The 12,075-nt window shown below is 40.7% G+C and overlaps 1 long non-coding RNA gene across 1 annotated transcript in view; it reads left to right on the top strand.

Annotated features, from left to right (window-relative positions):
• LOC115282369 overlaps positions 1–12,075 on the top strand; it is a 57,380-nt gene that overhangs the window by 39,589 nt on the left and 5,716 nt on the right. Inside the window, exon 2 of the long non-coding RNA XR_003904615.1 lies at positions 2,772–2,825. This is a non-coding gene — a long non-coding RNA (uncharacterized LOC115282369). The remainder of the gene's footprint in view (positions 1–2,771; positions 2,826–12,075) is intronic.

Below are 12,075 nucleotides of genomic sequence, written 5' to 3'. Positions count from 1 at the left end.
GGAAAAGAGGTGGTGGTGATGGAGGAGGGCACTTATGGGGAAGAGCACTGGGTGTTGTATGGAATCAATTTGACAATAAAATATTAAAAAAAATTTTTTTTACCTGGAGAAAAAAACTTTTTTACCTGGAAAAAAAAAGTATTCTTAAAAAATTTCTTTAATATTTACTCATTTTTGAGAGACAAGAGAGAATGTGAGTGGGGGAGGGGTTGAGAGAGAAGGAGACAGAGAATCTGAAGCAGGCTGCAGGCTCTGAGCTGTCAGCGTAGAGCCTGATGCAGGGCTTGAACTCATGAACTATGAGATCATGACCTGACCTCAAGTCAGATGCTTAAGTGACTGTGCCACCCAGGTGCCCCAAGAACTTTTCTTAATAAATCAATTTAAAAACACAAGATTAAAGTTTTTAAGTATTTCAAATGCCTCAGTGCTCTGCAGTTCACTTGGCATATTTCTTAAAAGCATTTTATATTCTAGAAGAATCATTATATCAAACAATTATAAGGATTACAACAGCATTTCCAGATACACTAAAAAAACCCTGCTACTGCAAATAAATGTGTTGCCCAATAGGGAAGATGGTAGCTGTGTAACATTTTGAAGGTAAAGATTAAAAATAAAAAGGAAAAAACCCTTTTATTCAGCTATTAATTAGCAAAGAAAAAGGAAAACTAAAAAAAAACAATCAGTTAAAACACAAATTTCTTATCAAAAAGAAGAGGCGCTGGTAACTACACTTGTTAGACAGGTTGAAATATTTTTTTCTGAGGCAATGGCTGAATATATTAAAAAGAAATAGAAAGCATTTGTAACAACATTGTATTCTGCCAGAAATAAACTGCTAACGAACCTCATTCTCCTGGGAAGGGAAACAAGGCACTGTTTTTAGGTGATTTACAACATAATTGACTATCACTCACTACTTTTTTAGTGAATTGAGAACAGAAGATGATGCCAAGTAATTTCTTGTTGATCAAAATGAAAGAAATCAGATTATATGTGGAGTCCAAGAGAAAGTCCCTTTCTCAGTTCACCAACAAAAAATGAACCACAAAGCCTTTGGGGTTGAGGTTCCCATGAATGCAAGAACATTTCTCTGCAAAAGACATTAACAATAGTTACATGAAGGAATGACTCGATGTACTAATTTGGCAAGAAATAATGTGCCCCAGTTGCTTGTACCGGCTTTGGTTCCCAGAAGTAAGAGTGATGGTCTAAGCAGCTAATTTGTAAAATGTAGAGTTGAATAAAGGATTTCAGGAAAGGTTTTCTGGTTTAAAACTTGAGAAAAAGGAACTGACATGGTTCAGTTTTCTTGTTGCAATGAATATTGATAGTGTGAATGAAGAGCCGGAATCAGAATCTACTGAACTGAAAACCAACTAGGAGGCTGTTAGAGAAGCAAATCTATGATAAATATTTCTGAAACTTCTTTCTTAACTACAAAGACCATGGATTTTTTCATTTTCAAAAGTACCTATGTATGAGGATTCCTGTTTTTCATTTTAAATGAAGCCAACTTTTACTTTCAGTTGAAGAATGTATGGGGGAAAGTCTGTAATAAGCTCAAGACCTGAGACTGACAGGTAGAAATGGAAGAAAAGTACCATGTTGTTATTTCCAAATCAAGGGAATATGGAGTGAATTATGAGGTCAAGGTACTTCTATTTTTCACACCCACATTTAAAATACCTTCACCATTGGGGTGCCTCGTGGCTCAGTTGGTTAAGCGTCCAACTCTTGATTTCAGCCGAGGTCATCATCCAACGGCTGTGAGATTGAGCCCTGCATTGAGCTCTGTCCTGCGCATGGAGGCTACTTGAGACTCTCTCCCTCTCCCTCTGCCCCTCCCCCATGTGCACTCTTGCTCTCTCTCTCAAAAAAAGAAAAAGCATTAAAATATCTTCATCATAATACATTTATGGGAGGTCACATCTGTAAGTATGTAAGCAGATCCTGTGTGTTTATTCTAATCTCTGCTCCTTTCTTCTTCCCATCCCCTAATCAAACAAGTAGATCTAACTTACTTGTTTTAGAAGCACACTTATAAAGCACACTTTCAGTATCCAGAAACTAGGCAAGACTGAGGGAGTGGATAGGAGAATGAAGAGAGACCAGGACAAGGGAGGAAAGGGAGAGTGGAGAACCTGCATTCTGGAAAGGAAGAGAGGAAGGAGGGTCCATCACAAGCGCCAGGGTGCCATGTGGAAGGGACTGCCCAGCCTAGACAGAGCAAGCACGAACAGCAGACGGCCCACTGGGCTAACCACTTTCCAACGGTACCTGCAAAGGACTCAATGTTTGTGTTTCCCTCAAACTGGTATGTTGAAATCCTAGCCCTCCTGTGTGATGACATTTAGAGGTGGGAACCTCAGGGGATAATTGGGTCCTGAGTGTGGATCCCTCATGAATGAGATGAGTGCATTCATAAAAGGGACCTAGAGCATCCCCTTGCCCTCTTTCTCCTGTGTGAGAACCCATTGTCTGCAACCCAGAAGAGGGTCTTCATCAGAACCCAGTCGTGATGGCACCCTAATCTTGGAGTTCCATCTCCCATTACTGTGGGAAATCAAATTCTTGTGTTTATACAGTCTATGGTACAGATTTTTTTTTGGCTCATGTTAATAATTACTGGCATTCATGGGGTATTTATTTTATTGTGTGTCTGATACTGTTCTAGGCACATTATACACATGAAACAATTACATGTGATTTTGTACATTTTATGTGAACTCTCACCTCAATGTGCTCATTTTGTCTCCATTTGACAGATGATGAAAAGGAGGATGAGAAGCACTGAGAAACTTGATTGAGGATACAGAGCTGTAAGTAGCGAAACCAGGATATTAACGCTGAGTCTATCTGGCTCCAAAGTCCCTTTGTCAAGTATGGCAGTCTTCTTGTCCCAGTGAAGGGCAAGCCCAGTGAATCTTGAGTCTACCTGAGCTTCCTGGCACCTTCACCTGTCTACTCTGAGAAGTTTCTATGCTTTCTATGTGGAACTTGTCCACATGAGCTCTCTCTCTCTCTTTTTTAAATGCTTATTTATTTCTGAGAGAGGGAGCTGGGGAGGGGCAGAGAGAGGAGGAGAGAGAGTTCCAAGGAGCCTCTGGGCTGTCAGCATAGAGCCTGACTTGGGGCTCAGTCTCACAAACCATGCGATCATGATCTGAGCTGAAACCAAGAGTGGGCTGCTTAACCTACTAAGCCACCCAGGTGCCCCTGTCTACCTGAGCTCCTGATTGCATTTCTTATCACTTCCACTAGAATCTTTCTGCATTGATTACATTCTGATTTTCTTATCTCTTGTCATTTCTCTCATCACAGATTCCTTCCTCTTAGACTTACACACATGCTTCAATTTCTCTTATCCGACAAAAACAAATACCCTACCTCTTTCCCTTTCTGCTCCTCCTTTCTCAAAGCTTAACTTTGCCCTCAGGTTCTTTTCACATGAAATTTCCTGGGTAACTTAGCTCCCCTACCCCCAGCTCACCTCAAACACCTATTTAAAGTACTTGAGCAAAAACCTATTTTCTAAGTGCCTAGCATATAACAATAGCCAGTACAATATAGACGAAGGCTTATTAAGCTCCCTTTAGATGTCAAGCGTGGTACAAGACACAGATATTAGCATTTTATAGGTCTTTGATTAAACTTGCTGAAGTGACCATAGGCCAGCAGTCACCTTTCCTGTGTTTTTAGCTAGGTGCTTCTCTCCTGCTTTTCAGTGTCTGACAGATACTCTCATGTGATTTTTGCCAACTGGAATGGAAGCTGCTTCTGCTCCCAGAAGGTCATCTGACAGGTGGAAAAAAAAATGTTTCCAGAAATATCTTTCTCCCCTTATTTATAGTTTTTACCACGGGGACTATATGTTCCAGCATGTATTGTGTGATTCCAAATACCCTTTTGCCTAATTGTTTTCTGAGTGTCTGTCGTGATCCCTGGATGAATATAGAAAGTATCTGGTACCCTTAACACACTCACGCAAGAAATATTTACTGGAGAGAGTGAGTTAAGCATTACAACAGGCACTCAGGGACACAGAGGGAAGTAAGACAGGTACATTTCAAAGAGGGATTTTACACAAAAGTAAACTGATGGGTTTGGCAACTGGGAAAATGGGAAAAGCACACTGGCTGCCTCAAAAAGCAGCATGTAGGGGCACCTGGGTGGCTCAGCTGGTTAAGCCTCCGACTTCAGCTCAGGTCATGATCTCATGGTTTGTGGGTTCAAACCCCGTGTGGAGCTCTGTGCTGACAGCTAGCTCAGAGCCTGGAGCCTGTCTTCGGATTCTGTGTCTCCCTCTCTCTCTGCCCTCCCCCTACTCATGCTCTGTCTCTTTCTCCCTCCCTCCCTCTCAAAAATAAATAAACATTAAAAATTGTTTTAATTAAAAAAAAAGGCAGCATCTACAAATGGTCAGTGGTCCCTGGATTTCTGAAATGGAAAACAAGACAGTAGAGAAAAAGTAAAGTCATCCCCTCTGTGAAAGCAGGCTTGTTTGCTCAGTTTCCAAAGCATGTAATTGTGCTTTCAGTTGTTTCCAGGAGACTAAGTGAACCCGGACATGTGGTCTGATAACAGCCCTTTTTGTTGCTGTGGGTGTGAGTCTTCATGGTCCTTTTCCTTACTGGCATGGCTCTGCAGGTCCCTGGAGAGAGAACGGGACACCTGTATGGGGTAAAATAATTAGATCTCTATTGCAAGTCAGACGCGAACATGTTTCATATTGATTAAAGATCTAAACGTGAAAAGCAACACTTTAAAATATCTAGAATGGGGGCACCTGGGTGGCTCAGTCAGTTAAGTGGCTGACTTCAGCTCAGGTCATGATCTCACGGTTCATGGGTTCAAGCCCCGCATCAGGCTCTGAGCTGTCGGCACAGAGCCTGGAGCCTGCTTCTGATTCTGTGTCTCCCTCTGTCTCTGATCATCCCATGCTCATGCTCTGTCTCTCTTTCCCATAAAAATCAAAGAAACGTTGTTTAAAAATAATAATAAATAATAAAATAAAATTCTAGAATGAAACTTAGGAGATTGCTTGCATGACCTTAGATTTAAAAAATACTTTTTAAAACAAGACTTAAGGAAAACAAATCACAAAATAAAATATTAATAAGCTGTGTCAAAATGAAAACATCTGTGCATCACAGGATACCTTTCAAAAAAGTGAAAAGATAGACCATGGGTTGGGAGAAGATATTCACAGCACCTGTGACCAAGAAAGAATGGGTGTCCATAGTGTATCAGAGAACTCCACAAATCAATAAGGAAAGGGGCAAACACACTGTTTAGCAAAATGAGCAAAGGATCTGAATGGCAAATCGCTAAAGAGAAAACCCAAAGTCCAATAAATATTTGAAAAGATGCTCAATCTGACTGGTAACCAGGAAAATGCAAATTAATACAAGATACAATTTCAGAATCGTAATGTCAGCAAAAATTTAAACACCTGAATGTACTGAATGTAGGAATGTGGAGCTGAAGTAACTTATGCCCAGCTGGGGGGAGCAGAAAACTGTGGCTCCCTTTGGAAAGCCATTCGGCTGTATCCGATAAGGTTATAGATGCTCATATGTTCCTGCCCTTGGTGTGTGTATACCAGAGAAACTCCCACAGGTGGTACAAAATTCAGAACCACCTAAATTTCTATCAGTGGGAAAATGCACGAATGAATTGTATATCTTCGAACAATAGCTAAATGAACAAACTAGATGAATTCCATGTATCAGTATAGATAACTCTTAAAAACATTGGTTAAGGGAAAGGCAAGTTGCAGGATTTATAAAAGCATGCATGAGTATTAGAAACCCCTGGGCAGACAAGACAATGGGGGACAGGGTTACAAGTGGGGCTTTCATTTTATCTGTTACGTGTGCATCAAACATGATCAAGTGTTGGCAAAGCTCAGGGGTGATATGCATATGAGTTAAGTATTACCTTCAAGAAAAAAATGAAAGGCATCAGCGTCTGAGAGACTGCAGCCAAAATCTGTGGGCTCTTTCACTTATGAGCTCTCATCAGATGAGCTCCTGAGCTTGGAGCTTTCGCTGCTCCACATGCATGCCTGTGATCTGACAACCTCCTTTCCTGTGCAGCTTTTACGGTTCTGATGCCGGTGTCTGCTGTCTGCTGTTTCTCTGACCCCTTGTTTATAGCTCTTTGTTTCCTTATGAGGTTGGGATTGATGATAGTGCATTCAGATTTCTTGTAACTTTCTTTGTGAGAATTCCCTGAGGCCTGACTTTAAAATGTTTCCCCCCAGGGAGGATATATGTAGGTTTTCCAGAGCCTGCAGACACTACAAAACCAGGGCCACTTAAAATTTTTGCCCTGAGGGCTTTTCTTTTTCCAGAGTACCCAGATAGCACTGTGTGGGAGTTGAGGTCTATTGTGAGGGCATTTTGTGGCCATAAATTCTTGTTGTTTTATCACCCAGTATTAAGGTTCGAGGCAATCAGTTTTCCTTGTTGCTCCATGAAAAGCTCATTCTTTCTACTTTATGTTCACACTGAAGACATAGCTTTGCGGCACCCACCATCAATGTGAGGATGGGAACCTCTTACTGTGCCCCCCGCCTTGTGTCGATTCTGGGTTTGGGTCTCTGTCCCCTGAATCCATGGATACCATTAAGTATGGGAATGCAACTTCATCTGAACTTAGTTGCAACCCTCAGGGTGAAAGCCAGTTTTAGTTCTTTGCCTGGTCCGATTTTCACTTAGTTTTTTGCCTCTGAGAATTCCTTTCTTTCTTGCCAACTCTTTGATGCATTTAAAAAAATTTTTCCCTTAATTTAAACCAGCATTAAAAACAAATTTTTTTTAGTAAAGGTTTCTTAAAGATGTCTCATCCATGATACTTCTAGAGGATGAACTTGTGTGCTCTTTTAAGAAGAGTATATGAAATCATACCTGGGATTTGCATGAAAATAATTCCACCCCACCCCCTGAAAACCTCACAGGATTGGCAAAATTGGGTGCTAGGTACAAAGGAATTCGTTAAACTATTCCTTCTACTTTTATGTTAGCTTGAAAATGTCCTTAATAAAATTTTCTTACGAGACAGAAAATGGAGAATCCAGAAGTTTGATCACAAAGCTCCCTCTTCTGTTCCCCTCAAGGGCTGTCTAACCTGGACTACCTTTTAGCTGTGAGCCCCAGTGCACATGAGCCCTTCTCTTCTCAGTACAAGTAGCAACGTAAATGTTTGAAAATAAAAGCTATACTTTTACTGGTAGCTATGGTTTATGGTCTTTAGTCTATCCCAGGTGACCATCTTCCCCATGGTCCCGCAGGAGGGGTTGATATCTCCGTGTGTAGAGGAGGAAACAGAAGCTCAGGGAGGTTCCAAGTAACTTGTTAATTATCACATATTCCACCGCGGTGGGGCCACAAACTGAAACTCAGTGACCACAGATCATTCCATGTCTGTCTGTCTGCAAAGTTTATGCTCCTTTTTTTTTTTAAATGTTTATTTATTTTTGAGAGAGAGAGAGCAGGGGAGGAGCAGAGCAGGTGTAGGGGTCGGGGGCAGAGGATCCGAAGCCTGCTCTGTGCTGACAGCAGCCAGCAGCCCAATGTGGGGCTCCAACTCATGAATTGTGAGATCATGACCTGAGCTGAGGGGGCTCAGGCGCCCCAAAGCTCACGCTTCTAGCCACTGCAGTAGACTGGCTCCCACCACATGTACTTTACTGGAAAGAAAGAAACCAAAGGCGTAAGCTCCTGCTCCATTTGGAGCCTGTCAGTGTCTCCTTCCCACTAGCTCAGAGAAGAGATGCTTTGCCTTCTTTCCCCTCCTACATTTTGCAATTCTTCAGTCGGCACCTTGCTGGACATTTTCCTCACCTCCTCCGCCTTCCCAGGCCTGCTTTGTCAACTTCCTGCTGGGAATTTCCCATTGGCCGTTCCTTGCAACCAGCGCTTGTGGCCATAATGTCTTCAAGCCCACTGCTCATCCCCAGGGAGCTGTGAGGCCTTGAGTATATAAGAGCCTCCTACCCAGTTTCTGTCCTCCAGTCTCCTATTTCTCCAGACTGATCTGTATTTTACACAGGTTACTTGATCTAAAACACTGCTTTTGTGTGGACTCTGCCCTAAGACCTTCAAGTCTTTCTAGGACTTAAAGCAGGAATGACAAACACGGCTCACAGAAGAGCCTCTCCTTGCCCTCTGCTGTCCCTTGCTCTTATCTGAGCACACAGTGCTCAAAGACCACAGCTGTCTTCTTTCTCAACCCAGTGCTCCCGGGAATCCAACTAGTCAGGTGCACACAGGAGACACTCTTCTTGCATTGTGACCTAGAGCCCTGGGAGTAAACTCCTGTCTGTGTGGTCAAGGCTCTTCCCAATAATGGTTTCATTCTTCAAGTGAAATCTCTATGGATCCTTGCATGAGCCCTTCTATTCTGGCCAAACTTCTATATTCACAGTCTCAGGGACACATCTGGCCCTTTCTCACCTTGGCTTTTGCTCTTTGCTTATGCTGTTTTCCAAACTTTGTTTCCCACCGAACCTTCTTCCCTTCTCAGGTTGCAGCTCAGATTCTAACTTAAAAACAGTTGAGGTACAGTTGCCATACAGTGTTTTATGGGTTTCAGGTGTCCAACATAGTGACTTGACAACTCTATACGTTATGCTGTGCTCACAACAGTAAGCGCACTTACATCTGTCACCATGCAATGTTATTTTAATAGTATTGACTATATTCCCTATGCTGGACTTTTTATCCCTGTGACTTATTTACTTGATGACTGGAAGTTTGTATCTCTTAGTCTCCTTTGCTTATTTCACTCATTCCCTCCCCACCCACCCGCCATTCCCTCTGGCAATCACCAGTTCTCTATATTTATGAGTCTGCTTGTTTGTTTGTTTTGTTGTTTAGACTTCACATATAAGTGAAATCATATGGTGTTTGTATAACGGAGTGCAAGTTCATCTGGCCGAGGCACTCAGCCAATCACTGAGACATTGAGTATGTAGGAAGGAAAGGGTTTATTCTAGAGGCAGCCAAATGAGGAGACAGAATGCTAGTTCAAATCTGTTTCCTGGACTGAGATTAGAACAAGTGTTTTATAATCATAGGGATGGGATTGCATACATATTGATGAAAAAGATGGAGAAATGTATGACTATTCATGAGGAAAGAATGAAGCGTGCGCAGTGTGCAAACATATATGAAAAATGTATCCCATGTTCACTTTGGGGTGGACACTCATCATGAAAATGAGGTAAAATTCACCCTCTGACATCAAGAGGTTATTTTAGGACAAGGAGAGGAGCTAAAGGCATGCTCCTAAAGCCTGTATAAACTGGATGTGGTTTTGGGGCTCATTGAGCTACGGTAAGAAATGCAGGCTCATGCTTGTTCATAGGTTGGAACCATATCAGTCACCCTTCTTGTGGATTTTTTCATGGAGTCTGAAAAGAAACAATAGTCGATGCAGGAGAAACAGGTGTCTGAAAAATAAGCTTTAAATTTCTTGTTAGTTTCAATTTCATTAACTCTATGAAGCATAGTTTCATTTGTCTGATTTATTTCACTTAGTATAATGCCTTTTGAGTCCATCCGTGATGTTGTAAATCATCCTTTTTTAAAGACTGATATCATCCTTTTTTTTAAGGCTGAGTAATATTCAAATATATATATGGACACATATATACACCCCATATCTTCTTTATCCATTCTTCAATCAATGGTCATACCTTGGCTATTATAAATAATGCTGCAATAAATGTAAGAAGGCATATGTGTCTTCAAATTAATATTTTTATTTTCTTGGGGTAAATATCCAGCACTAGAATTACTGTGCTGGATATTTACTGAGGAACCTCCATACTGTGAACCTCCATACTGTGGCTACACCAATTTATATTCCCACCAACAGACCATAAGGGTTCCCTTTTTTCTACATCCTTGCCAATATTTGTTATTTCTTGTCTTTTTGACACTAGCCATTTTCACTGTGGTTTTGATTTGTAGTTCCCTGATGATGGGTGATGTTGAACATCTTTTCATGTGTCTATTGGCCATCTATATATCTTCTTTGGAAAAATGTCTTATCAGCTTTTCTGCCCATTTTTAAATATTCAGGGTTTTTTTGTTTGTTTGTTTTGAATTGTGTAAGTTCTTTATATATTTATATTAACATCTTAACCAGATGTATCATTTGCAAATATGTTCTCCCATTCATTAGGTTGCCTTTAAGTGTTGTCGATGGTTTTCTTTGTGCAAAAGCTCTTAGTCTGAGGTAGTCCCAATAGATTATGTTCGTTTCTGCTCCTCTTGCCTAAGGAGATATATCCAGTAAAATGTTGTTAATATTGATAATGTCCAAGAGATTACTGCCTATGTTTTCTTTCAGGCACTTTATGTTTTCAGCTCTCATTTTTGGGTCTTTAGTACATTCTGAGTTTATTTTTATGTATGCTGTAAGAAAGTGGTTATTTTATTCTTTTGAATGTAGCCATTTAGTTTTTCCACCACCATTATCAAAGAGATTGTTTTTCCTCATTGTATATTCTTTCCTCCTTTGCCATCAATTAATTGACCATATAAGGGTAGGTTTATATCTTGGCTGTCTATTCTATTATGTTGATCTATATGTCTTTTTTTTTTTTTTGCCATACCAGACTGTTTTGATTACTACAGCTTTGCTGTATAGCTTCAAATCAGAGTCTTACTTCTACACAAATCTCCCTTGATTGCCTCAACTGGGCGTGCCATCCCCACTCCCTCCCCTCTTTAAACCCTTTCTCTTGTCTTGTCTCTTCTCTCACCTCCTGACAGTGACTACTTGTGAGTCTTATTATGTCTTTCTCTGGTCCATCCCTTTATGTCTTACACTGTATAGCTCATAGGCAGATGTTAGAAACATAATTTGTTCTTGATTTCCCATGTAAGGAAGCAATAGCGCAGCAAGGTTGAGGGATTGCTGCAAGCTGACACAGTAAATTACAGTAGGCGGGGGTACAGAATATCAATTTCTGGATGCCCCTTCAACATCATTCTCCCCACATGAGGCCGCTTCCTTCACCACCTAAAGGGTAACTTTCTTGTGGGAAGAGAATGTACCTTGTACTTTGTATACATAACCAGTCCCTCATTTCCTCCCCCACCCTTCTACCCACATAACCTTTCCCAAGCCTTGCACCCAGTAGGCTTCATGCCCAATGCAGGGCTCAAAGTCACAGTCCTGAGATCAACACCTGAGCTGAGATCAAGAGTCTGGACACTTAACCAACTGAGCAACCCAGGCCCCAACCAGTAGTTTTATAAATATTTGTTGGTGATGAAAAGGCAGTCCTGTCTGGAGCTACAATATTTGTGTAATAAAAAAGAAAGGCATTTAAACACTTTTATATAATCAAACAATTCTCAGGAGCACAAAGAAAGGATACTGTCTCCCTTTGCCCAAGGTCATTTTGATAAAGTGGAGAGGAGATCATTGCCGACTTCCTGTTTCTAACTGCCAGATTTTTGTGCTCAAAATTCACCACAGAGATCAGATATAGTGACCGGGATCCCTAGTTCAGCTAGAATGTATTGGGAACAATTGCATGCACAATTTATGCTCAGCCAGAGAGGACGATTCAAAAGTGAGAGCCCCCCAGTTACTTGGAAGAATCACATGTAAAAGTAACTCTGCATCAAGACCCATTATCAAGATGCTCCAGTGGAGGATCAAATATTAATGGTCAATGACCATTTGGAAAATTATTTTACCTTACTAATAATCACAAAGAAATTTACAAGGTAATAAATATCATGAGTCCTTGGTCAAATTGGCAAAGTTTTTTGTTTTAAATCATGATATCCAGTATTGACTAGAGTTTGGGACAGTGGGTTCTCAAACACTAGAAGATCCGTTCAGGTGATAATTTAGCAAAAAATTTAAAAACTTTATAAATGTACATACTTCACCTAGCAATTCTATTTCTACACGACCTAAGAAAGTCTGTTTTACAAAGATTTTGCTACAGATATATTCATTGTATCAGTATTTTACTTGTAATAGTGAAAAACTGGACAGGATCTAAATGATAATAGCTAACACTTAATTGAGTATTTA

The sequence above is a fragment of the Suricata suricatta genome, chromosome 2 (genome assembly GCF_006229205.1).
Source record: "Suricata suricatta isolate VVHF042 chromosome 2, meerkat_22Aug2017_6uvM2_HiC, whole genome shotgun sequence".
In the NCBI taxonomy this organism is placed as follows: Eukaryota; Metazoa; Chordata; class Mammalia; order Carnivora; family Herpestidae; genus Suricata; species Suricata suricatta.
The sequence above is the reverse complement of the archived record's forward strand: the minus strand, read 5'-3'. Positions and strand labels throughout refer to the sequence as shown.